General features: G+C 40.2%; 1 protein-coding gene and 3 long non-coding RNA genes across 11 annotated transcripts in view; 3 read left to right on the top strand and 1 right to left on the bottom strand.

Moving 5' to 3' along the window:
• Nucleotides 1-26,331, top strand: part of LOC143136408 (NACHT, LRR and PYD domains-containing protein 3-like) — a 151,150-nt gene that overhangs the window by 2,240 nt on the left and 122,579 nt on the right. The window lies entirely within an intron of this gene.
• Nucleotides 1,976-7,564, top strand: LOC143137560 (uncharacterized). 4 transcript variants are annotated; one of them, XR_012990020.1, is made up of 4 exons: nt 1,976-1,995; nt 3,209-3,281; nt 3,753-3,818; nt 7,552-7,564. It is a non-coding gene; the product is annotated as an uncharacterized LOC143137560 (long non-coding RNA). The 4 variants fall into 4 exon arrangements; XR_012990022.1 differs by lacking the exon at nt 7,552-7,564 and adding an exon at nt 6,465-6,481; XR_012990019.1 differs by lacking the exon at nt 7,552-7,564 and adding an exon at nt 5,126-5,239.
• Nucleotides 7,901-8,543, top strand: LOC143137549 (uncharacterized). Its single transcript, XR_012990013.1, has 3 exons — nt 7,901-8,061; nt 8,154-8,276; nt 8,392-8,543. It is a non-coding gene; the product is annotated as an uncharacterized LOC143137549 (long non-coding RNA).
• On the bottom strand, nt 16,765-23,544 carry LOC143137535 (uncharacterized). 4 transcript variants are annotated; one of them, XR_012990008.1, is made up of 10 exons: nt 23,406-23,544; nt 22,097-22,169; nt 21,572-21,637; nt 20,156-20,272; nt 19,187-19,237; nt 17,775-17,864; nt 17,585-17,677; nt 17,360-17,445; nt 17,087-17,223; nt 16,765-16,920 (listed from the first exon to the last, which is right to left on the bottom strand). It is a non-coding gene; the product is annotated as an uncharacterized LOC143137535 (long non-coding RNA). The 4 variants fall into 4 exon arrangements; XR_012990010.1 differs by lacking the exon at nt 23,406-23,544 and adding an exon at nt 22,890-23,043; XR_012990011.1 differs by lacking the exon at nt 23,406-23,544 and adding an exon at nt 22,372-22,429.

The following is a 26,331-nucleotide window of genomic DNA, read 5'->3' as shown; positions in this document are numbered from 1 at the left end:
AGATGATCTCCAATGGCATTTAAAAACTAGCTAATAAATATTCTTCCCACTGTAATTGCAGATCACAAAGACCTGATTTCCTCAGTTCTGCTAAAGTGTTCTATTTACTTGTTATCTTTACACATGCAAAGTTCAGAGGGGGTTCAGGCTCGCTTGCTTACAAAGTAGTCTCCGGTTCTGCTCCCTCCTACTTGAATGCCGTCATACAGACATACGCTACCTCCAGACCGTTGCGCTCCTCAGACGAACAACAACGTCTAGCTCTGCCAACGGTACACTCAGGCCAATCCAAACTTTTCTCATCTGTTGTTCCTCGTTGGTGGAACGCACTGCTAGTTCCTACAAGGGCAAGGACATCCCTCTCTATTTTCAACAAACTCAGACCCAGGTCTTTAGAGAACATCTCCTCTCATAGCACTACTTACAAGTAGTCTTTCTGATCCTAGCACTTACCACCTGTCTTGAACTGACACTCAACTGATGCACTTATTCTTACTGTTCTCAACCTTTTTTGTATTGTAATGTAAAGTTGCTTGGCAGGGGGCCGAGGGGGAACTCATGGCCATGGCCAGCTAAGACAATAGTGAGCAACAAGTCCCCACACAGATGTACATTGACTGGGAAAGGCTTTCTTTAGAAATGCAAACGATTGGCCAAAAAGACAGTAACAGTAACCACCTAGTGGTTGTAATGGTTTAAAATCTGGGCATTGTGTTCTTGATTGCTGCCTGTAACACATTCAAATTATTAGATTCTGTGTAAATTATGTACAAATTATTAAAGTGTACAAATTAGTATAATGACATTTCAACAAAATCCAGTTCTAATTTCTTTATATATCAATATTAGTAGTATGTCTGGTATGTATGTCTGTGAAATGATAGATAGATAGATAGATAGATAGATAGATAGATATAGATATAGATAGATATACTGTAGATAGATAGATACTTTATTGATCCCCAAGGGGAAATTCAAGATGGAATGGATCCTTTAAATCTGTGAATCTGGACTTGTATCTGTTTTCAGAATATAATAGAATAATGTAGCACTCGGCTCAATTTACTATATTATGGGTTATGTCTAGTTACTTGGACCAGAATCAGAAGTTTCTAGATAAGACTACTGGAGGTAGATGGATGCAACAAGCTAAAGTTTATGTTAGAATAATGATGACATTTAATAAGTAAAAAGAGTGAATGAATAAAATGGTATAAATAACAATAAGTACAATGAATAGATTGAAATAAATAGAATACAAAGTGCAGTGCAATAAATAACAATATCAGATGTTCTATATACGGTTCTATATTCGGGTGCACCCTTATCTTACTTAAGTTCTAAAATATTCAATGTGATCTTTCAATGGTACAAGAAAATAAAAATATATACAATAAGTATTCAGTGTATTATAGTATGTATGTGTATCAATTCAACAAAATGTATTATCAATTTCAACGGTTTAAACAGTTCATTCAGAAGTTATCAGGAGGTTAAGTCAGGGAATATAAAAGGTCAGTCTGGGTCAGTCTTACAGTCCTACCACAGTGGTGTGAAGGGAAATGAAAGGTGAAGGGAAGTTCAGATTCGGGATTCTGGGAGGCTCGCCATCAATTCAGATCTTTTATCCACTATAAAAAACCTGACCTGTAAATATACAGGCCAGAAACAATCATGTATCCAGGTCTCAGAGTACAAAACATCCAATAAATAGTCACATCAAATAAATTAAATCAATAAATAAATTATATGAAACTGGTCTATGTTAAAAGGTTTATTAAACATTACCGGAGTTCAAGCTAGCGTTAGGCTTTTATGGTGCTGCACCAGCAGTAGCTCTAGTAGCAAACCAACCCGATCACACTCGCCATGCGTATGATTCCGGACGCAAACCTGTGCACGCCAATGCGTACAGTAATGTACGCAATTGTCAATAATTCGCACATGCGCGATAGCCTGAAATAGGCTTCCTCAAGCTTGCAATGGTTTTCACAGGTAGGCTACAGTAGGCTAGCTTAAATCCGTTCATTTGCTCGTGTTTGCTATTGTTTCTGTTTCAAAATGTGTGTTTAAACTGCTACCCTATTTTAGTTGGATAACATGACCTATCCCGCACATCTGTAGGATATTTAATATTTACGATAGTGTTTTGTTTTTTTAATTGGTATAAACAAGCGTGCATTTAATAGGCTACAAGCGAGCCTAATTTTAATAATAATAGCCTGGTAAAGCTGTAATATTTTAATTTGAGCCTTGTTAAACATCCGCGATATATTTAGTAGTTTGTTTAAGATTTCTGGACTATTTGGATGGTGACTGCTATAAAGTTCTCGGACGTACTTTTTTTAAAAAGTGGCGAAAGTCCAGTTCAAATCGGAGAAATTTTCCATCACGTCCTATATTGATGTCATTAGTTTGCGACATAATTGTTCACTCCTCGGCTGCCGCAGCCCAGATGGATGCATAGGGATGGATGTTGTGGTCAGCCTTGGTAAATTGGTACAAAAGTATGTCTTTTTTCGTGGTCAGTTAAACTCCTGTTCTGCCTTGTTCGCTTCCAAGTTTTGCAAGTATAAGAAAACAAGGAGATCACGTCAATAGGCCTAGGTTTTAAGACAACAGCTGGCAGCAGTCTGCCTGCCCCGTGTCTTACCGTGCCGCCGCTGATGTAAGTAAGCAATGTCCCGTTTAATGTCAATATAACTTACTGTTCACGTTGATAGTTGGCTATTGGGTAATGTTTCCATTTTCTTTTCTAGTGTACTTTGATAAGAAAACGATACATTTTCAATGATGGAATGGATCATTCTATACACATCGATGTTACATGTACGCAATGAAAAAGCTAATAAGCTAGCGCTGGCAATAGGCAAACTTCATCAAAATGGACAGTTCAAAACAAACGTTGGATCTTATCATTCTCTGTTGCAGTAACTTAGAAGAGATGGATATTATAACAATATTGCAGTATTACTACAATATTTTCTTCAAATAAATCAACTGGCCGATACAATACTGCACTGAGTTTGTGGTTGTAGCTGTTGAGATGCCCAGCTGTTATGGGGAAACAAAAATACCATGGCACCAAAGAATTGTCTTGTTTACAGGGCAATCCATGTATTAGTGAACACATGATGATTTCCTGTGGCCCAGTGGTCAGATAAATAAATGAATGAATTATTATAAAAAAATATTCTTCCCCTTTCAGAAAGAAGCTGTTCTGATGTGTTTTCCTTTCCACCCCAAATCCCTATCCCACATAATTTGACCAGTGGTCCTTGGTATGTCCATCTTGCATTTGCATTGAACACATTCATATTTTTAATTTTCTTTCTCTCAAAATGTATTGCTCGGCATTCTTCGGACATTCGACTCTGGCAGTGATTGTAAGTTGGAAGAGGTTAGCAATGTAAGGAAGGGTATAGTACATATGATTTAATCTGGAGTGTTCAGTAGTATATATTATTTTAACCTGAGTGTCCAGTGTTCAGAAATCAGTCTATTACAACATCACAGAATTATGTTATGTTCCGCTTGTGTTGTCCTGCTGTGGCTGTCTATTGTTGTTGTTGTTGTTGTTGTTGTTGTTGTTGTTCTGTGGTGTATGTGTTGTTGTGTGTGCAATTGTTGTTGTGTGTTGTTTTGGTGGGCTGATGGTTGTTGTTGACTGTTTTTGAAAAAAGAACACTAACTGTAGGCATAATTGCTCTTGGATGGGGATTTAAAGCAAGGTTCCTATTGATCTCCTTCAGATAATGTGGCCTCTTCATTTTCAACTGGGAAGGACCTGCATGGACTTGAGAATACAGAGCCAATCGGTATGTACAGTATTAGATACACACACACACACACACACTTACTCACTCACTCACTCACACACACGCACTCTCTCGGAGGAATCAACGCTGTTACACCTATCCTGTAGATGTCAATTAATATGAATTAAGACATGTCACACCTTCCTATTTACTATGGTACATCATATTCAGAAAATACATAGTTTTCATGACTGCAACTGCTTTGCCTTTGTGTTGGAGCTCAAAACATCATATGCCCCATTCATTCGCCAATATACAAAATAGAAAAATATTTTTTTTGCAGACACAATGCTTTGCGTTACAGCTAGAGGGATGAAACTTTGCATACTCCATGTGGGTCATGTGCAGAAGGTCTGACTTGAATTTCAGCCTCGTAGCTCCATGCTACCACCCAAAACTCCACCTCTGAAGTGGGAGTGGTCAACTTTATTAAAGTTTTTCCTTCACAGTTTTTTTTGTGAGTGTCTCAGAGATCCCACCTTTGGAGCAGTTGTCAGGGGCCTCAAGGTGGTGCCGTTCGTCTTGGTCCCATCCCTCTAGCACCTAACGTTACCGCGCCAGAAGAGAGAAACCTTGTACGTTTCGAACAGTTTATCTCCTTCCGGGAATAATCCACCGACTCCAAACTGAGCCTGGCTTGTTTGTGATGTCCCGTTGTTCAACATATTCTGATTTCATACTTATCGGACCAACAAAAGTGAGTTTTTTTTGGCTAAAAATGTAAAAATGGCTAAACGTTAGCAATTCCACTGCTTTGTTATTTTGCATAGCAACCACCATATGTACCCTAGCAACACCCAAGCAACCACCTTAATTACCCTAGCAACACCCTAGCAACCATCTTAATTACCATAGCAACCGCTTGAATAATGTCAAGCTAGCAACCACCATAGCAACCAAGATGCTTACCCTAACAACCACCATAGCAACCATGTTATTTTGCATAGCAACCACCATATCTACCCTACCAACACCATAGCAACCATTCAAATTACCTTAGCAACAACCTAGCAACCACCATAATATGACCATAGTAACCACCATAGCAATGCCATTACTGACCTGACCAACATATGTGTGTTTTTTGGCTAAAAATTGAAAAATGGCTTAATGTTAAATAGTCAAAAATATTTTTTTGCAGACACAATGCTTTGCGTTACAGCTGGAGGGATGAAACTTTGCACACTCCATGCGGGTCATGTGCAGAAGGTCTGACTTGAATTTCAGCCTTGTAGCTCCATGCTACCACCCAAAACTCCACCTCTGAAATGGGAGTGGTCAACTTTTTTAATGTTTTTCCTTCACAGTTTTTTTTTGTGGGTGTCTCAGAGATCCCACCTTTGGAGCAGTTGTCAGGGGCCTCAAGGCTGTGCCGTGCCTCTTGGTCCCATCCCTCTAGCACCTAGCGTTACCGTGCCAGAAGAGGTAAATCTTGTACGTTTCGAACCGTTTATTTCCTTCCGGGAATAATCCACCGACTCCAAACTGAGCCTGGCTTGTTTGTGATGTCCCGTTGTTCAACATATTCTGATTTCATACTTATCGGACCAACATAAGTGAGTTTTTTTGGCTAAAAATGTAAAAATGACTAAATGTTAAATCGCCAAAAAAATAGTTTTTGCCAGCACAATGCTTTGCGTTACAGCTAGAGAGATGAAACTTTGCACGCTCCATGTGGGTCATGTGCTGATGGTCTGACTTGAATTTCAGCCTTGTAGCTCCATGCTACCACCCACAACTCCACCTCTGAAGTGGGAGTGGTCAACTTTTTGAAAGTTTTTCCTTCACAGTTTTTTTTGTGAGTGTCTCAGAGATCCCACCTTTGGAGCAGTTGTCAGGGGCCTCAAGCTGTGCTGTGCCTCTTGGTCCCATCCCTCTAGCACCTAGCGTTACCACGCTAGAAGAAAGAAACCTTGTATGTTTCGAACAGTTTATCTCCTTCCGGAAATAGTCCACCAACTCCAAACTGAGCCTGGCTTGTTTGTGATGTCCCGTTGTTCAACATATTCTGATTTCATACTTATCGGATCAACATAAGTGTGTTTTTTGGCTAAAAATGTAAAAATGGCTAAACGTTAGCAATTCCACTGCTTTGTTATTTGGCATAGCAACCACCATATGTACCCTAGCAACACCCAAGCAACCACCTTAATTACCCTAGCAACACCCTAGCAACCATCTTAATTACCCTAGCAACCACTTGAATAATGTCAAGCTAGCAACCACCATAGCAACCAACATGCTTACCCTAACAACCACCATAGCAAACATGTTATTTTGCATAGCAACCACCATATCTACCCTAGCAACACCATAGCAACCATTCAAATTACCCAAGCAACAACCTAGCAACCACCATAATATGACCATAGTAACCACCATTGCAACGCCAATACTGACCTGACCAACATATGTGTGTTTTTTGGCTAAAAAATGATAAATGGCTAAATGTTAAATATTAAAAAAATATTTTTTTGCAGACACAATGCTTTGCGTTACAGCTAGAGGGATGAAACTTTGCACGCTCCATGTGGGTAATGTGCAGAAGGTCTGACTTGAATTTCAGCCTCTTAGCTCCATGCTACCACCCAAAACTCCACCTCTGAAATGGGAGTGGTCAACTTTTTTTATTTTTTTCTTTCACAGTTTTCTTTGTGGGTGTCTCAGAGATCCCTCCTTTGGAGCAGTTGTCAGGGGTCTCAAGGCTGTGCTGTGCCTCTTGGTCCCATCCCTCTAGCACCTAGCGTTACCGTGCCAGAAGAGGTAAACCTTGTACGTTTCAAACCGTTTATCTCCTTCCGGGAATAATCCACTGACTCCAAACTGAGCCTGGCTTGTTTGTGATGTCCCGTTGTTCAACATAATCTGATTTCATACTTATCGGACCAACATAAGTGAGGTTTTTGGCTAAAAATGTAAAAATGGCTAAATGTTAAATCGCCAAAAAAGTCGTTTTTGCCAGCACAATGCTTTGCGTTACAGCTAGAGAGATGAAACTTTGCACGCTCCATGTGGGTCATGTGCTGAAGGTCTGACTTGAATTTCAGCCTTGTAGCTCCATGCTACCACCCACAACTCCACCTCTGAAGTGGGAGTGGTGAACTTTTTGAAAGTTTTTCCTTCACAGTTTTTTTTGTGAGTGTCTCAGAGATCCCACCTTTGGAGCAGTTGTCAGGGGCCTCAAGGCTGTGCTGTGCCTCTTGGTCCCATCCCTCTAGCACCTAGCGTTACTGTGCCAGAAGAGGTGAACCTTGTATTTTTCAAACCGTTTATCTCCTTCCGGGAATAATCCACTGACTCCAAACTGAGCCTGGCTTGTTTGTGATGTCCCGTTGTTCAACATATTCTGATTTCATACTTATCAGACCAACATAAGTGAGTTTTTTTGGCTAACATAAGTGAGTTTTTTTGGCTAAAAATGGCTAAACGTTAGCAATTCCACGGCTTTGTTATTTTACTATGGGGTGGTGGAGATAATCACGTACAAGAGGTTTCGGTGGGCATGGCTGTCGTTCCTTAAATTGGTGGACATCCAAGTGGTTGAGGGCTTTTGTTGTCCTCAATGCGGGCCTAATCCAAGGTTGGATTATCATCACCATGATCATCATCATCATCATCATCACTATTGCTATTATTATTATTAGTAGTAGTAGTAGTAGCTATACTAGTAGCAGCATTAGCATTACAATTGAACACAACTGAACATATAACAACAGATATGTGCTCCTTGCAGGGCTGTGGTGATGTGGTGATGATTATCATCGCCGGTTTGCCAAGCAGCCCCAGGCTACACCGCCCACTCAGGACCAAGGGAAAGACCAAGGGAAAGAAGGAAGATAAGTATTTTTTAACATTGTACTGTATATGTATGCAATCCTTCAACTTTTCTGATATGTATTTACAAATGAATATCAGTCATAGTATGACATATATCAAGATTATATTATACAAATATAATTACACAAAATAAATGACAGTCATCAATTTTGCTTTTCATTCCAATAGTCATAGTGATTGAATTCTGATCAAGTCCCCACACCTCAGGGAGGCCCTGAAGAGGTATGGGGAAGGTCTAACTGGGCAAGATGAATGGGCTCTACTTCTGGTGGTTGCAGAGAAGGAGGCCCCATTTATTTTGCCCCTTTTGAGGAATATGGCTGAGGAGGGCCACATCATGCGGTAATGGAGTCTCCAGAGTCCGTTGACTTGCCATTTACCGCATTGAAGACCAAATGGCTGACCGGTAAAAACTTCCTTCATGTTTTTGGTAGTACCAATTTCGACAAATTTTCTGCAACTATTGATTTCTGTCTACATTCTTTATATGGGTTTCAGCACCGGATGTTATCATTTATGACAATGCATGCAGGCTGCACAGCTTCAGCCTTAACAGGGATCCAGCTTTCTTCCAGAGCAGCTGGTTCCTCATAGACCGGTTGCACTGGAGGAATCACAAAGGTGAGCAATGTTCTGCAACACAATTTACTGCAATGCATTACACTTGTTGTTCACTTGTTCTTGTCAATGCAAGACAACGATACTATATTTTCTTCAATTGTTTGTGTGTGTGCAGGTTGCAGTGTTGGCTATAATGCTGACAGCTATCCTCAGCTGTCAGGCATAAACACCCAGCAGGCTGAGCAATTTAATGCACGGTTGAAACGGCTGAAGCACCATTTGCCGTACATGACAAGGGAGCACTTCCTGCAGCATTTACGGCTGTATGTTTGGTACCACTCTAGGGTACGGGTAAAGGAAAGAAAGGTGTCCTGATGTGTTGTTTAGGGATGGTCCTGCAATGTTTTCTCGACATATCTTTATGTCCCCCCCCCCCTCTACTTATGTTTTCACAGATCCTTGCTCCTGATATCCTGATGTATGGGTTGCATTTCATTATATGACTCCAGCAGAAAACTCACAGAAAGGAGAGTGGTGTCAAACTACAAGACAGCCAGTATGTAAGCAAGGCCTTGATTGTCCTTGTTTGGCTACTCATATGTCTACTTCCTGAAGAGGCTGAAGCATCCTGGCCTTGACACCTCAGTCCTTGCTTCCATTAACAGCTGTGTTATGGAGTGCATCCTCACATCATGGTCTACTGCAGCGGTGGATACAGAGCACAATTGGCAGGTATTTTACGTCACTTTTACATTACTTTTACTGTGATTTTGCTAGATATGGTTGTCGCTGTGCTAAATATAGGCCCATAATGTAGATCGAGAAACGCACTGTACAGGTGACACATCTTGGGCTATACTATTAAGCGACAGCTGAATTGACCACCTAAACCATATATTTTCTGAAAGCCTATAGCCTCTAGGTGTCAATTAATATACATTAAGACATGCCCCACCTTCCTACTGACTTTGACATATCATAAGGCGTACATAGGCCCATAATGTAGGCTAGATCGAGAAACGCATTGTACAGCTGACACATCTTGGGCTATACTATTAAGGGACAGCTGAATTGACCACCTAAACCATATATTTTCGTAAAGCCTATAGCCTCTAGATGTCAATTAATATACATTAAGACATGCCCCACCTTCCTACTGACTTTGGTGCATCATAAGGCGTACATAGGCCTATATTGTAGATCGAGAAACCGATTGTACAACTGATATATCTTGGGCTATACTATTAAGGGACAGCTGAATTGACCACCTAAACCATATATTTTCTGAAAGCCTATAGCCTCTAGATGTCAATTAATATACATTAAGACATGTACCCCCTTCCTACTGAATGTGGTGCATCATAAGGCGTACATAGGCCCATATTGTAGATCGAGACACACATTGTACAGCGGATACATCTTGGGCTATACTATTAAGAAACAGCTGAATTGACCACCTAAACCATATATTTTCTGAAAGCCTATAGCCTCTAGATGTCAATTAATATACATTAAGACATGTACCCCCTTCCTACTGAATTTGGTGCATCATAAGGCGTACATAGGCCCATATTGTAGATCGAGAAACATATTGTACAGTGGATACATCTTGGGCTATACTATTAAGGGACAGCTGAATTGACCACCTAAACCATATATTTTCTGAAAGCCTATAGCCTCTAGATGTCAATTAATATACATTAAGACATGCCCCACCTTCCTACTGACTTTGGTGCATCATGAGGCGTACATAGGCCTATATTGTAGATCGAGAAACGCATTGTACAACTGATATATCTTAGCCTATACTATTAAGGGACAGCTGAATTGACCACATGAACAATATATTTTCTTAAAGCCTATAGCCTCTAGATGTCAATTCATATACATTAAGACATGCCCCACCTTCCTACTGACTTTGGTGCATCATAAGGCGTACATAGGCCCATATTGTAGATCGAGAAACACATTGTACAGCGGATACATCTTGGGCTATACTATTAAGGGACAGCTGAATTGACCACCTGAACAATATATTTTCTGAAAGCCTATAGCCTCTAGATGTCAATTAATATACATTAAGACATGCCCCTGACTTTGGTGCATCATAAGGCGTTTGCAAGAAGGTGGACCATGTGCTAATCTATGTTAACTCGCATGTATAAGTGACATGCTTTGCCTTTATGTTGGAGCTCAAAACCTATCATATGCCCCATTCATTCGCCAATTTACAAAATAGTGCCATGTATACATTTATGTCCTCCAAAGTTTGCAGGAAGGTGGGCCATGTGCTAGTGTATTAAGGGACAGCTGAATTGACCACCTAAACCACATATTTTCTGAAAACCCATAGCCTCTAGATGTCAATTAATATTAAGACATTTCCCACCTTCCTACTTACTTTGGCATATAATAAAGCATACATAGGCCCATATTGTAGATCGAGAAACAAATTGTTCAGTTGATACAATTTGCCGTACACTATTAAGGGACAGCTGATTCAACCACCTAAACTATACTAGGACTTAGTCCACCCTCCTTAAATACTTTGGCACACTATATGAAAGGCATAGACCTGCATTTTATAAGTGGACTTTATAGTTATCAGTATGTTTGAACATGTCAAGAGAAACACTGAGATTGTAGTTTCTTTCTTTGTACACTTGTTTTATCTCTATTTCTAATTTCCAGGTTGTCAGCTGTTTGGTTATCACCAAAGCAGAAAGACATGCCAGGAAGGAGCAAGGCACAGGCCAGGAACGAGCAAGGCAAAGCCCGGGGATTTTTCTGCAGCTATTCTGCCTATGCACTATCTGTCTATACTTTGTATATCACATTGCACTTTTGCTTTGTACAGGGTTCCCACGGGTCATAGCATTTCTGGAATATCATAGAATTTTAGAAAGTCTATTCCAGACATGGAAAGTCAGGGAATTTTTATCATTTTTGGGGCAAAGTCATGGAATATCAGGGAATTTTGTCATAGTAGTTTATGATGTACTAGCCAAAATGTATAACATATTTCCACATAGTATTGGTGTATATCTGGTTATTAGCTTTACAGCTTGCTTGAGTAGCCCAACTGTGTTAATTCAATGCCTATTTATTCATCTCCCACTCTAAAAAAGTAAAAGACTCTTGATGCGGGTGCTCTGAAATCATTGGTTGGTATATTGTAAGTCATGGAAATTCAGGTGTTTTGTCAGGGAAAAGTCATAGAATTTTACATTTGACTTAGAGTGGGAACCCTGTTTGTACTTTTACTCTGCACAATGACAATAAAAGTGAATCTGATCAAATGTAAATTATTATTTAGTGCCTGTAGTGCTGCTTTGTATTATCATACCTTTGCTGTTTGTTTTATGTGTATTGGACAACCCCCTGTTTAAAGCAATCACAAACTTACATATTTTGATCTTGATACACAGATGTGTGTTGTGCTGAAATAAACCCAATTTCACTTTTCTTAGGTGCTGTGGGACTTTTGATGCACAAGAAATCTTAAGAAATGCCCGTTCAGAGAGCATTGTTTTGACAGATGTTGAACAACAAAAGTTCTTAAATCATACACAAACCATTAAAACATCCATATTTTGATTGAATATGATACACAGAGGTGTGTTGTGCTGAAATAAACCTAATTTCACTTATCTTACGTGCGGTGGGAATTTTGATGCACAAGAAATCTTCAGAAATGGCTGTTCAGAGAGCATTTTTTGACAGATGTTGACCAACAAAAGTTCTTAAATCATACACAAACCATTAAAACATCCATATTTTGATTGAATATGATACACAGAGGTGTGCTGTGCTGAAATAAACCCAATTTCACTTATCTTAGGTGCTGTGGGACTTTTGATGCACAAGAAATCTTAAGAAATGGTCGTTCAGAGAGCATTGTTTTGACAGATGTTGACCAACAAAAGTTCTTAAATCATACACAAACCATTAAAACATCCATATTTTGATTGAATATGATACACAGAGGTGTGCTGTGCTGAAATAAACCCAATTTCACTAATCTAAGGTGCTGTGGGAATTTTGATGCACAAGAAATCTTCAGAAATGGCCGTTCAGAGAGCATTTTTTGACAGATGTTGACCAACAAAAGTTATTAAATCATACACAAACTATTAAAACATCCATATTTTGGTTGAATATGATACACAGAGGTGTGCTGTGCTGAAATAGACCCAATTTCACTGATCTTACCTGCCATGGCAAGTTTGATGCACCGGACATACTCAGAAACTACAATTGAGACACCCATATGGCCAGACAGGCCTAGGTAAGTGTCACACCCATTATTTCATGAAATGTCAACATGTGGCACATATTTTGATACAGGGAATGATAACAAACGTGTTTGTCAAATTTGAGACCTCTAGCTGCTTGTATGTTGTCAGGAGGCGGAGCCAAAGATTGGAAAATGTAGATTTCTAGGGGGCGCTATAGAGTCTATGAATGTGTGAGGTGTGATTTTACGTATCTCGTATATTTTATGTCATAGATAGATGTCACATGCCAAATTTAGTCTGTTTATGAGGTATGCAAGTTAGAAATGCTAACCCTAGGTTTAGATGGCCATAATTTGCATAGGTCAGACAGGCCTTGATAGGATTACACCAGTTAATTCAAGATAGTACCAACATGTGGCACATATTTTGATACAGGGAATGATAACAAACTTGTTTGTCAAATTTGAGACCTCTAGCTGCTTGTATGTTGTCAGGAGGCGGAGCCAAAGATTGGAAAATGTAGATTTCTAGGGGGCGCTATAGAGTCTATGAATGTGTGAGATGTGATTTTACGTATCTCATATATTTCATGTCATAGATAGATGTCACATGCCAAATTTAGTCTGTTTATGAGGTATGCAAGTTAGAAATGCTAACCCTAGGTTTAGATAGCCATAATTTGCATAGGTCAGACAGGCCTTGATAGGATTACACCAGTTAATTCAAGATAGTACCAACATGTGGCACATATTTTGATACAGGGAATGATAACAAACTTGTTTGTCAAATTTGAGACCTCCAGCTGCTTGTATGTTGTCAGGAGGCGGAGCCAAAGATTGGAAAATGTAGATTTCTAGGGGGCGCTATAGAGTCTATGAATGTGTGAGATGTGATTTTACGTATCTCATATATTTTATGTCATAGATAGATGTCACATGCTAAATTTAGTCTGTTTATGAGGTATGCAAGTTAGAAATGCTAACCCTAGGTTTAGATGGCCATAATTTGCATAGGTCAGACAGGCCTTGATAGGATTACACTAGTTAATTCAAGATAGTACCAACATGTGGTACATATTTTGATACACGGGATGATAACAAACTAGTTTGTCAAATAGGTCATAGGTCAGACAGACAGACCTTTGTAGGGTTACACCAATTACTTCACAACATTAGCACATATAATGCATGGGATGAAAACAGACTTATCTGAGGTTTATTTAAGCCTTGACCTTGCTGATGAAAACCAGAGTGCAGTCAATCAGTGGTCCAAACATATAGAACCAGTACAAGTGAAAGACAATTCAAGTAATTATTTACATGGAGAGTCCTTTACTATCAAAGATGCTTTAATGTACATTGATACATGAAGGGGATATTGAAGTACTCAAGTCCCAAAGAAGGATGACAATACAATAGTATTATAGTCAATTAACATAACTCAATAAAGAATATGGTTACAATTTCAAGCATGATTTAAAAAAATTGACTTTCAAAAACTATTGTAATCAGTTAGCGTTTTTAAAGTGATTATGGATTTTTATAGTCTAAGAGCAAAAATAGCAGTATTGCTTAAGCCTATATGATGCACCAAAGTAAGTAGGAATGTTGGACATGTCTTAATTCATATTAATTGACATCTACAGACTATAGGCTTTAAGAAAATATATGGTTTAGATGGTCAATTCAGCTGTCCCTTAATATTGTAGGCCAAAATGTATTAGCTGAACAAAATTCTTCTAAGTTACCCTAGCAACAACCTAGCAACCAACATAAGAACCATAGCAACAACCTAGCAACCATATTAATTACCCTACCAACAACCTCACAGCTACCACCACAATGTCAACCGAGCAACCACCATTGCAACCAACATGATTAACCTTGCAACCAGCATAGCAACCACTTTATTTGGAATAGCAACCACCATATCTACCCTAGCAACACCCTAGCAACCTTCTTGGTTACCCTGTAAACAACCTAGCAACCACCTGCACAATGCCAACCTAGCAACCACTTTGATAGTCAACCAACATGACTAGCCTCGCAACCATCTCAATTACCCTAGCAACCACTTAATTTAGTATAGCCACCACCATATCTACTCTAGCAACACCCTAGCAACCTTCTCAGTTTTAGTCAGGATAAGTATCCCTATATTTTGTTCGAAACAACAACAAAAAAACACCTTTCCCGATTTAAATTCTTCGTTTTAGCCCGTCCCTGCTCAGTAATTTCCGTTTCAGGAAACGTACACTAACACATCTCACCACCTTTCCCGATTTAAATTCTTCGTTTTAGCCCGTCCCTGCTCGGTAATTTCCGTTTCTGATTGGATTCTGGGATCCCAATGTGTTCGTATCGTGGTCAACCATGTGAATCGATGATAACAGCCGTCTGAACCTGCTAGAAGGTGTAGATGGCCCCTTCTAACCCATAACTATGAGGCTGATTACGATTGATAACGCCCATTCAATCGAGTGATAACGTTCGAAGCGGGTGAATTAGGACAATAGCAATAGGCTAGGCAATAGGCTAATAAACAAATGCCCATTCAATCAATGATAAATAACAAGTTATAGTGCTTTACTGCTTAATGGACTAAGTGCATGTTGGACAAATGTGTCTTTAGACGCCTTTTAAAAACACTGTAAACTATCACAGGAACAGAGAGCACTGTGCAACGTATTGCACCCACATGGAATCACTGAGGAAGTCTTGAATTTAGCGTTCATGAGAGTAGGCCTAGTCGACAGAACAAATGGTAATCAGAAGACAGCATGGCGGTTGGGGAAGTACATCTTGATCATTGAATTGAAATAACAAGGAGCAGATCCAGTCAGTGTCCCATAGGCCAAAGTGAGAGATTTAAATGTAAAATGTAATGCTGGCTACTAGGCTACAGGGGGAGTATAGGAGAATAAGCCTAGGAGTGGATGTCCAATATCCATACCCCATGCATCTTCCTCCTTGCTTGAATGCCATCCATGAACATGTAGAAAGCCCAAATTCTTTTGCCCGGCTCCTATTTGCAGATTTCTCATCTGCCTTTAACACCATTCAACCTCACATGCTGGCTAAAAAACTTATGGACTATTTCAACCTGGATCATCAACTAATTCTGTGGATTACAGACTTTCTGACCCAAAGAACACAGACGGTGCTGGTCAACAAGAGGTTTCTCTGACATCAGATACACGTCCACTGGCTCACCCCAAGGTTGTGTCCTCTCACCACTACTTTTCATCTTGTACACAGATGACTGTAGAAGCCGCCATGCTGATCGTCACCTAGTGAAGTTTGCTGACGATACTGTTCTCCTTTCCCTGCTACATGGTTCTGTCCAAGATCACGGGCCTGTCCTCAGTGAGTTTGTGGAATGGTGTGATAGCTCATTTTTGGAGCTAAATGTTACAAAGACCAAGGAGATGTTTATTGACTCCACTATGCGTGGAGGAAGCAGGACTGCAACTACAATCCATGGGGAACCAGTGGAAGTTGTACATGAATACAAATATCTGGGCACTATCATTGATGACAAACTGCGTTTTGACTCTAATACAGAGGTGATTATGAAAAAATGTCAACAGAGGCAGTATTTCTTGAGGAAGCTTTACTCCTTTGGAGTGAACAGGAAGATTCTTAGCATTTTTTACACTTCTTTATTGAAAGTATACTGACCTTTTCATCCATGTGCTGGTTTCACTCCCTCTCAGTCAAAAATAAGAAACACCTCCAGAGCATTGTGAACACATGTTCTAAAATCATTGGCCACCCTCTTCAGTCTCTGACATCACTGCACGACAAGGCAACATTAAGGAAAGCCTACTGCATCCTAGAAGACTCTACCCATGTCCTACACAGGGTTTTTGAATGGCTGCCCTCTGGCAGGCGTCTGCGCTGTCCTCTGGCTAGGACTAACAGGAGGAAGGCCACCTTTACTTTTGAGGCTATTCGCCTTTTGAACTTGAATCCAAGCCCCCTCCAATTCCATCTCCTGGGACTAACCCCCCCCCCCCTACACTCCTGTCTGTCCTATTCTTTCTTTGTCTGTCCTGTCTTATATGTTGTGTTATGTCTTATATGTCACTATGCCTGCATAGAGAAAATTGCCCCTCGGGGATAAATAACGTTTTTTGAATTGAAATTGAATTGAATTGCTGGAACAGTTGGCTACATATAATGTATTTTCACTGTAGGCCTATTAAGACACATTATCTATGTATCTATCTAATTTTAATTATGGTAGCCATAGTACATGTGAGATTACAACAATAATAATGAATGTAGTAATACAAAATGACTAATGAGTAAATGAATGAATGCCTTTATTGTTATTGCATTGGGTGTTAGTGGTGCTGATGGTGTTTGTGCTGTTGTTGGTGCTGCTCCTGCCACTGACACAGCTGCAGCTGGTACTGCTACTGTTGCTGGTGGTGCCTCAACAAACTGCTGCACATTCTCTGACTAAGGGAAAAGCGCATCATTGTTAGATATGTATGTACAAATGTCTTTAAACACAATGGTTGCACTTGAAATCATTCATCCTTCTCTTTTTAAGTATTTTCTGTTTTTAAGGAATGAAGCAAAACTACAGCAATTTAGACAGCTTGATACAATTGTACATATATACCTGGAGATTGAAATCTGCATTAAAGGCTGGAAGTGGTGATGCTGCTGCTGGTGCCCAGCGTCCTTGCATCATGGGGGTGGGTGGGGGGTCGTTGCTGGTGCTGGTGATGGGGGTGATGGTGGTGCCTCAACAGACTGCTGCTGCTCAACAGATTAAAGGAAAAGCGCATTATTGTTAGATATGTATGTACAAATCTGTTTTAGTCTGTAAAACACACTGGTATGCAAAAGGTTCATACTGGTATGCAAAAGGTTCATACAATTGTATATATACCTGGAGATTGTAATACAATATATTGTATGAGTGTACCACCTGCCTCAGCTTTTCAGCAGCGAAAGCTTTACGCCCTTCACCTTTTCCTTTAAAAAATGCATCAAAGTGTATCAAAATGACCATAGTGAGAAACAAAGTTAAAACAAAGTTAAAGTCAAATCATGTTGCAACAGCTGTGTGCATGCAGTCGAAACAGTAATAGCTGGTTATTCAATATTAACGTACCGTCACTGGCTGAGGCAAAGGGCAACTCCTCAGGCCACCAAGGCAGCCTGTGTTGTGGCAGATATTCAGGCCGAGACAAACCTTGACTCAGTGCTGAGATAGAAGGGTGTTAAAGTGTAATCAGATTCAGTAGTCTGCATCATTTTGATCTTTAAATAAGGAAATTGAAAACATAGAATGCCAGTCATACCATGTTCTTTTATCAGACGGCCAATTGCCATCCGGCAATGTGTGCCACTGATATCAGGGTCAACGTACGGCCTCTCACCCCCCAAAGCATCTGTAAGACAGTACGCTCAGTGTCATTAAAAACAAATGTTAAGGTTCCTTTTCTGAACTTCAAGAAAGGATTGACACAAAAACAAACCTTAACACCACTTTCATTTATACATACCACTTGACACACCCCTATTAGTGTACATGTTCAGCAGCTCAGCCTTCCTGTCATTGGTCCAAAAGGCCTCAAGATACTTTGGCCCTAAATGAACCCCCTTAAAATCCATTATCAATTAGGTTTGTGTTGCCATGTCAATATAATTTGTATCAAAACTCAGGGCCAGATTGTGACCATACTAAAAGAATTGTTCTTCCATTGAATGTCATCTTCGATAGTTCTAATCTAGAGGCGATTGCTCCAAGACTACAGGGGAAGCACAGCCTCCTCTAAAATATCACAGGAAATCGCATCAAATAACACTATTACATTAGCTTCTAGCCTACTATATTCCAACTAGAACATGCTGAAAAATAGTTCATCTTCATGGCTAGTTTGTTCAGCAGTAGGGTTTTGCCGGTCATTTATCGTGATTTCGCACCCGTAAAAAAATCATACTTTCCCTCTCTTTTAAAAGCAGCCTCCCTCCCTTTCTTTCTTCACTGTACCCAATATTAGCGGGTGCACATCTTTACCGTCTAGCTCTCCAAAGTCACCAACTTTAACATTACAGCTACACTGTCAGGCTAAAAAATACCCTGCCACTGATTGAACTCCACGAGGCCCGGCTGGCCCTCCTTCTCTTTTGCACCACCGTCCTCTGTCCCTTCAAACCTTTAATTATGAAGACAATGATGAACATTTAACATGAATTGAGACATGTCCCACTGTATATATTCTGAAAGCCTGACATACTTTCCTGCAGACTTTTGCATATCATACGATCGATCAGTTGTAGGTGTGATTTAACATACAATAGGACATGTCCCACTTTCCTGCAAACTTTGGAGGACATAAATCTATACATGGCTCTATTTTGCATATTGGCGAACGAGGTACACATATGATATGTTTTGAGCTCCAACTCAAAGGCAAAGCAGTTTCAGCCATGCAAACCATATCCATAACCATACCTACCATAACCATACCTACCGTAGATAGCCTAAATTATATATTTTTTGAACGCCTGTAGTGTGGAGATGTGATTTAAGCTATAATAAGTTATATTCCTCCCTTCTGTGTGATTAATAAAACCATATGCCAGGATGACATCACTGTTCAGAGTGACGTGACGAGTGCAGGTAGTTTTTAGTGCTTAATAAAACCATATGCCAGAATGAGATTAAGCAAACATAAGGGTGGAATATACTGTAGGTTACACATCTCACCTTGATGAGGCAAAGGAGCAGCACTGCATACGAGAGATCCCTCTTGAACTTCTGCAGGATGTAAAGGTAAAACTGAAAATATATGCTTGTGGTGTTGCTAGGGTAGATATGGTGGTTGCTATGCAAAATAACATGGTTGCTATGGTGGTTGTTAGGGTAAGCATGTTGGTTGGTTGGTACTTGACATTATTCAAGTGGTTGCTAGGGTAATTAAGATGGTTGCTAGGATGTTGCTAGGGTAATTAAGGTGGTTGCTTGGGTGTTGCTAGGGTACATATGGTGATTGCTATGCCAAATAACAAAGCAGTGGAATTGCTAACGTTTAGCCATTTTTACATTTTTAGCCAAAAAACACACTTATGTTGATCCGATAAGTATGAAATCAGAATATGTTGAACAACGGGACATCACAAACAAGCCAGGCTCAGTTTGGAGTTGGTGGACTATTTTCAGAAGGAGATACACTGTTCGAAACGTAAAAGGTTTCTTTCTTCTAGCGTGGTAACGCTAGGTGCTAGAGGGATGGGACCAAGAGGCACAGCACAGCTTGAGGCCCCTGACAACTGCTCCAAAGGTGGGATCTCTGAGACACCCAAAAAAAAAACTGTGAAGGAAAAACATAAAAAAAGTTGACTACTCCCACTTCAGAGGTGGAGTTGTGGGTGGTAGCATGGAGCTACAAGGCTGAAATTCAAGTCAGACCATCAGCACATGACCCACATGGAGCGTGCAAAGTTTCATCTCTCTAGCTGTAACGCAAAGCATTGTGCTGGCAAAAACTATTTTTTTTGGCGATTTAACATTTAGTCATTTTTACATTTTTAGCCAAAAAACTCACTTATGTTGGTCCGATAAGTATGAAATTAGAATATGTTGAACAACGGGACATCACAAACAAGCCAGGCTCAGTTTGGAGTCGGTGGATTATTCCCGGAAGGAGATAAACGGTTCGAAACGTACAAGATTTACCTCTTCTGGCACGGTAACGCTAGGTGCTAGAGGGATGGGACCAAGAGGCACGGCACAGCCTTGAGGCCCCTGACAACTGCTCCAAAGGTGGGATCTCTGAGACACCCACAAAAAAAACTGTGAAGGAAAAACATAAAAAAAGTTGACCACTCCCACTTCAGAGGTGGAGTTTTGGGTGGTAGCATGGAGCTACGAGGCTGAAATTCAAGTCAGACCTTCTGCACATGACCCGCATGGAGTGTGCAAAGTTTCATCCCTCTAGCTGTAACGCAAAGCATTGTGTCTGCAAAAAAATATTTTTTGACTATTTAACATTAAGCCATTTTTCAATTTTTAGCCAAAAAACACACATATGTTGGTCAGGTCAGTAATGGCATTGCTATGGTGGTTACTATGGTCATATTATGGTGGTTGCTAGGTTGTTGCTAAGGTAATTTGAATGGTTGCTATGGTGTTGGTAGGGTAGATATGGTGGTTGCTATGCAAAATAACATGGTTGCTATGGTGGTTGTTAGGGTAAGCATCTTGGTTGCTATGGTGGTTGCTAGCTTGACATTATTCAAGCGGTTGCTATGGTAATTAAGATGGTTGCTAGGGTGTTGCTAGGGTAATTAAGGTGGTTGCTTGGGTGTTGCTAGGGTACATATGGTGGTTGCTATGCAAAATAACAAAGCAGTGGAATTGCTAACGTTTAGCCATTTTTAGCCAAAAAAACTCACTTATGTTGGTCCGATAAGTATGAAATCAGAATATGTTGAACAACGGGACATCACAAACAAGCCAGGCTCAGTTTGGAGTCGGTGGATTATTCCCGGAAGGAGATAAACTGTTCGAAACGTACAAGGTTTCTCTCTTCTGGCGCGGTAACGCTAGGTGCTAGAGGGATGGGACCAAGACGAACGGCACCGCCTTGAGGCCCCTGACAACTGCTCCAAAGGTGGGATCTCTGAGACACTCACAAAAAAAACTGTGAAGGAAAAACTTTAATAAAGTTGACCACTCCCACTTCAGAGGTGGAGTTTTGGGTGGTAGCATGGAGCTACGAGGCTGAAATTCAAATCAGACCTTCTGCACATGACCCACATGGAGTATGCAAAGTTTCATCCCTCTAGCTGTAACGCAAAGCATTGTGTCTGCAAAAAAAATATTTTTCTATTTTGTATATTGGCGAATGAATGGGGCATATGATGTTTTGAGCTCCAACACAAAGGCAAAGCAGTTGCAGTCATGAAAACTATGTATTTTCTGAATATGATGTACCATAGTAAATAGGAAGGTGTGACATGTCTTAATTCATATTAATTGACATCTACAGGATAGGTGTAACAGCGTTGATTCCTCCGAGAGAGTGCGTGTGTGTGAGTGAGTGAGTGAGTAAGTGTGTGTGTGTGTGTGTGTATCTAATACTGTACATACCGATTGGCTCTGTATTCTCAAGTCCATGCAGGTCCTTCCCAGTTGAAAATGAAGAGGCCACATTATCTGAAGGAGATCAATAGGAACCTTGCTTTAAATCCCCATCCAAGAGCAATTATGCCTACAGTTAGTGTTCTTTTTTCAAAAACAGTCAACAACAACCATCAGCCCACCAAAACAACACACAACAACAATTGCACACACAACAACACATACACCACAGAACAACAACAACAACAACAACAATAGACAGCCACAGCAGGACAACACAAGCGGAACATAACATAATTCTGTGATGTTGTAATAGACTGATTTCTGAACACTGGACACTCAGGTTAAAATAATATATACTACTGAACACTCCAGATTAAATCATATGTACTATACCCTTCCTTACATTGCTAACCTCTTCCAACTTACAATCACTGCCAGAGTCGAATGTCCGAAGAATGCCGAGCAATACATTTTGAGAGAAAGAAAATTAAAAATATGAATGTGTTCAATGCAAATGCAAGATGGACATACCAAGGACCACTGGTCAAATTATGTGGGATAGGGATTTGGGGTGGAAAGGAAAACACATCAGAACAGCTTCTTTCTGAAAGGGGAAGAATATTTTTTTTCAATAATTCATTCATTTATTTATCTGACCACTGGGCCACAGGAAATCATCATGTGTTCACTAATACATGGATTGCCCTGTAAACAAGACAATTCTTTGGTGCCATGGTATTTTTGTTTCCCCATAACAGCTGGGCATCTCAACAGCTACAACCACAAACTCATGACTAGATGGCTACCTCAGTGCAGTATTGTATCGGCCAGTTGATTTATTTGAAGAAAATATTGTAGTAATACGGCAATATTGTTATAATATCCATCTCTTCTAAGTTACTGCAACAGAGAATGATAAGATCCAACGTTTGTTTTGAACTGTCCATTTTGATGAAGTTTGCCTATTGCCAGCGCTAGCTTATTAGCTTTTTCATTGCGTGCATGTAACATCGATGTGTATAGAATGATCCATTCCATCATTGAAAATGTATCGTTTTCTTATCAAAGTACACTAGAAAAGAAAATGGAAACATTACCCAATAGCCAACTATCAACGTGAACAGTAAGTTATATTGACATTAAACGGGACATTGCTTACTTACATCAGCGGTGGCATGGTAAGACACGGGGCAGGCAGACTGCTGCCAGCTGTTGTCTTAAAACCTAGGCCTATTGACGTGATCTCCTTGTTTTCTTATACTTGCAAAACTTGGAAGCGAACAAGGCAGAACAGGAGTTTAACTGACCACGAAAAAAGACATACTTTTGTACCAATTTACCAAGGCTGACCACAACATCCATCCCTATGCATCCATCTGGGCTGCGGCAGCCGAGGAGTGAACAATTATGTCGCAAACTAATGACATCAATATAGGACGTGATGGAAAATTTCTCCGATTTGAACTGGACTTTCGCCACTTTTTAAAAAAAGTATGTCCGAGAACTTTATAGCAGTCACCATCCAAACAGTCCAGAAATCTTAAACAAACTACTAAATATATCGGGGATGTTTAACAAGGCTCAAATTAAAATATTACAGCTTTACCAGGCTATTATTATTAAAATTAGGCTCGCTTGTAGCCTATTAAATGCACGCTTGTTTATACCAATTAAAAAAACAAAACACTATCGCCAATAAATATTAAATATCCTACAGATGTGCGGGATAGGTCATGTTATCCAACTAAAATAGGGTAGCAGTTTAAACACACATTTTGAAACAGAAACAATAGCAAACACGAGCAAATGAACGGATTTAAGCTAGCCTACTGTAGCCTACCTGTGAAAACCATTGCAAGCTCGAGGAAGCCTATTTCAGGCTATCGCGCATGTGCGAATTATTGACAATTGCGTACATTACTGTACGCATTGGCGTGCACAGGTTTGCGTCCGGAATCATACGCATGGCGAGTGTGATCGGGTTGTAGCAAACCTAGCTTAGCATAAACTTTTAACGGAAAAAACGAACTCACCGAAGCCAGCATTCGATGCAGTACAGGCAGTTCAGAAAGTTGCAGTTCAGTTTGAAGTTTTGTCTTCTGGATGTCTACGATCATAATTATGTCTACATTACTATTTATGTATTTAGTCTTGTTCTAATCTTGTAAATATTACAGTTAAATATGTACCTTCAATCCATTCGATTTAACGTTAGTCCTTTTCTCTCCGGTCAGGTTTATGTTGTCGTTCAGGTTTCTATATCATATTAATTTCATTACTAATCATGTTTATCATATCACACCATGTTCTAACTTATTATTGGACCAAATAATTACCTTTTCTCAATGTAACCTGCGTTGTGTTGAACCTGCGCGATTCAGCCCTGCACACGACCGGACTCGAACCCGCGAAACAGCAGCACCTCGGATCGGGAAGCGAGCGCGCTAACAATTGAGCCAATAGCCCAGGCTACTGGCTCGCATGCCAGCAGCACTCTTGAGGCGTCGGGGAGTGAGGTTTTACCAACGTTCCACAAGCACAGCTAAGCTAGCTGGCATCCGTTACAATAATGCTTATTACACATTTTAATCAGTAGATTGTCTGAGGAGCAATTTTTCCAAGTATTATTTGTCTGATGTTCTTGCAGATCAAGTGCTGATCTGACCCAGGATCAGTCCAGGTGTGGAGTGTGTGAGCAGGTACTGAGTGACCCAGTCATCACCACCTGTGGACACAGTTTCTGCAGGCAGTGCATCAGCAGCTACTGGGAGCAGCCTGGACTACCAGGAGACCAAGCTTGTCCCCAGTGTGGGAAGACATGCAGAACCCAACCTCCTCTACAGCCTCCTCTGGATGAACACACAGATATGAGCACACAGGGTGAACACACAGGCCTGATCAACAGCAGAAGACACCTGCACACTGAACATACACCAGGCAGAAAGAGGGAACTAGGTGAGTAGACATTTTGGACATTTTGGCTTTTTAGAGAGATTAATACTTTATTCATCCCGGGGTTAAATTTTAGACATCCAGTAGCGTATACAACCATAACACAACACACATACATACACACATACTGTATATCTCACATACATAAAAATCATTCACAGAAATGTAAAAATTAAAGGAACCATATATAAGATTGTGGCCAAAACTGGTACTGCAATCACTTTCAAATTACTGTAGAGCGGTGTATCCCCTCCCCCTCACCCCTGACTCGAGGTTGCCAACCTGGGGCCTGTACTACGAAGCGGGGTTACTGGCTTATCTGGGTAACTTCGAGAGTAACTTGATCACGTGTGGCGTAACTTCCCGATTAACCTGCACTACGAAAGGTGGATAGGTTTTAACCGAGGTATGCTGCCATGACAATTTACGCTGCATCTCAAACCTGCTCCGAGCAGGTTATGTTCTTGGTTAACCCGAGGTTTCCGTTAACCACACCCTTTATAAGTACCACCCCTCCACTAACAATTTCTCCCGAGACATGTCGGCGTACCTGGATGATCCACGACATTGGAGCGCAAATCGTGAGGGTCTCTCTTCGCAGGGCGAGGAGTTTTAGAGACCGCCGGAAAATATGTATAGCCTACCCGGACGATATTGATGATCAGATGATCTAGGAAGACGTCTCATAGCAATGCCCGTATGTGACATTCATGTATTCCATCGGTGATGCAAGAATACTGTATGTCCGAAAATAAATCGGACATAGGCCTACAGTATGCTGAACATCTGAGCAAGAATAGCCTAAAATAAATCGGACATAGCCTACAGTAGGCCTAATAATTTTAACAACTTGTTGTTTTGAATGTCTTGTTAAATTGAATGTCATATTACTGTACCCTGCACATAAAGGCTACACATTTCCACAGCACCAGAATCCGACCGAATGCCTCCCTCAACCCCCTCCATAATCGGCCTTCCACTATTATTTGCGATGGCCAACTCCTCTGCTACTGTAAAACACTCCTTACAGTAGTGTTCAAAGACACCTTTTTCTTGTTTGCTGTAAAACAGAGGCCAAGTGAAGGCTATAAGCTAGGCCTACATGTTTTCATAATTAAGAAATATTAATGCAAGCTATAACTATATAAACCTACTATTCTGAATAATGTTTTTGTGTTTCATTTTCACCTGCTGCCATGGTGTTGCATCTGAAATGTTCACAGGATTAGGCATACACTAAATAAGTCAATGGGGGCTACTTAAACATTCAATTATCCTTATTACTGTAATCTATATGCCCACTTCTGAATTGGGTTGCATCTGTAGGCCTTTCTATGAACTCAAAATAGGCTATTTAATTATTTCAACTCATTTCAGACATTCCGCAAGCTACTAATCCTCCGTAACACATATTTGAAGAACATGTGGGAATAAAACTTTACTTTTAGCCATTTAGGCTACCCGATCTGCAATACGTTGCCAACAGCCTTGCTTTGTTCACTACCGACGTATTTGATTTTTGTCGTAGAGTGGGTTTTAATTCTACTTTGACTTTGTGATTAGTAGATAGGTGGAGGGTGGCACATCAGGCCAAAACACAACATGACATGACAAAACACAACATCAACATCAGTTGAGGGCTGCAATTTCACTTTTTAAATGACAATATCCTAGCCGGACTACTCTAGCCAGTGATGTAAGTATTTGAAATGAACATGATTTATTATTGTCTAGTGACATATCAGGACCATTTTATGATTCATTGAAATACATTTCTTACATACGGTTGAAGTGATTACAAAAGTCTGGTATAA

This window comes from Alosa pseudoharengus, unplaced genomic scaffold, assembly GCF_046254945.1.
Source record: "Alosa pseudoharengus isolate Yale_2024_CS ecotype anadromous, Long Island Sound unplaced genomic scaffold, YU_APseudo_1.1 YU_APseudo_1.1_scf_1, whole genome shotgun sequence".
Lineage (NCBI taxonomy): Eukaryota > Metazoa > Chordata > Actinopteri > Clupeiformes > Clupeidae > Alosa > Alosa pseudoharengus.
The sequence above is the reverse complement of the archived record's forward strand: the minus strand, read 5'-3'. Positions and strand labels throughout refer to the sequence as shown.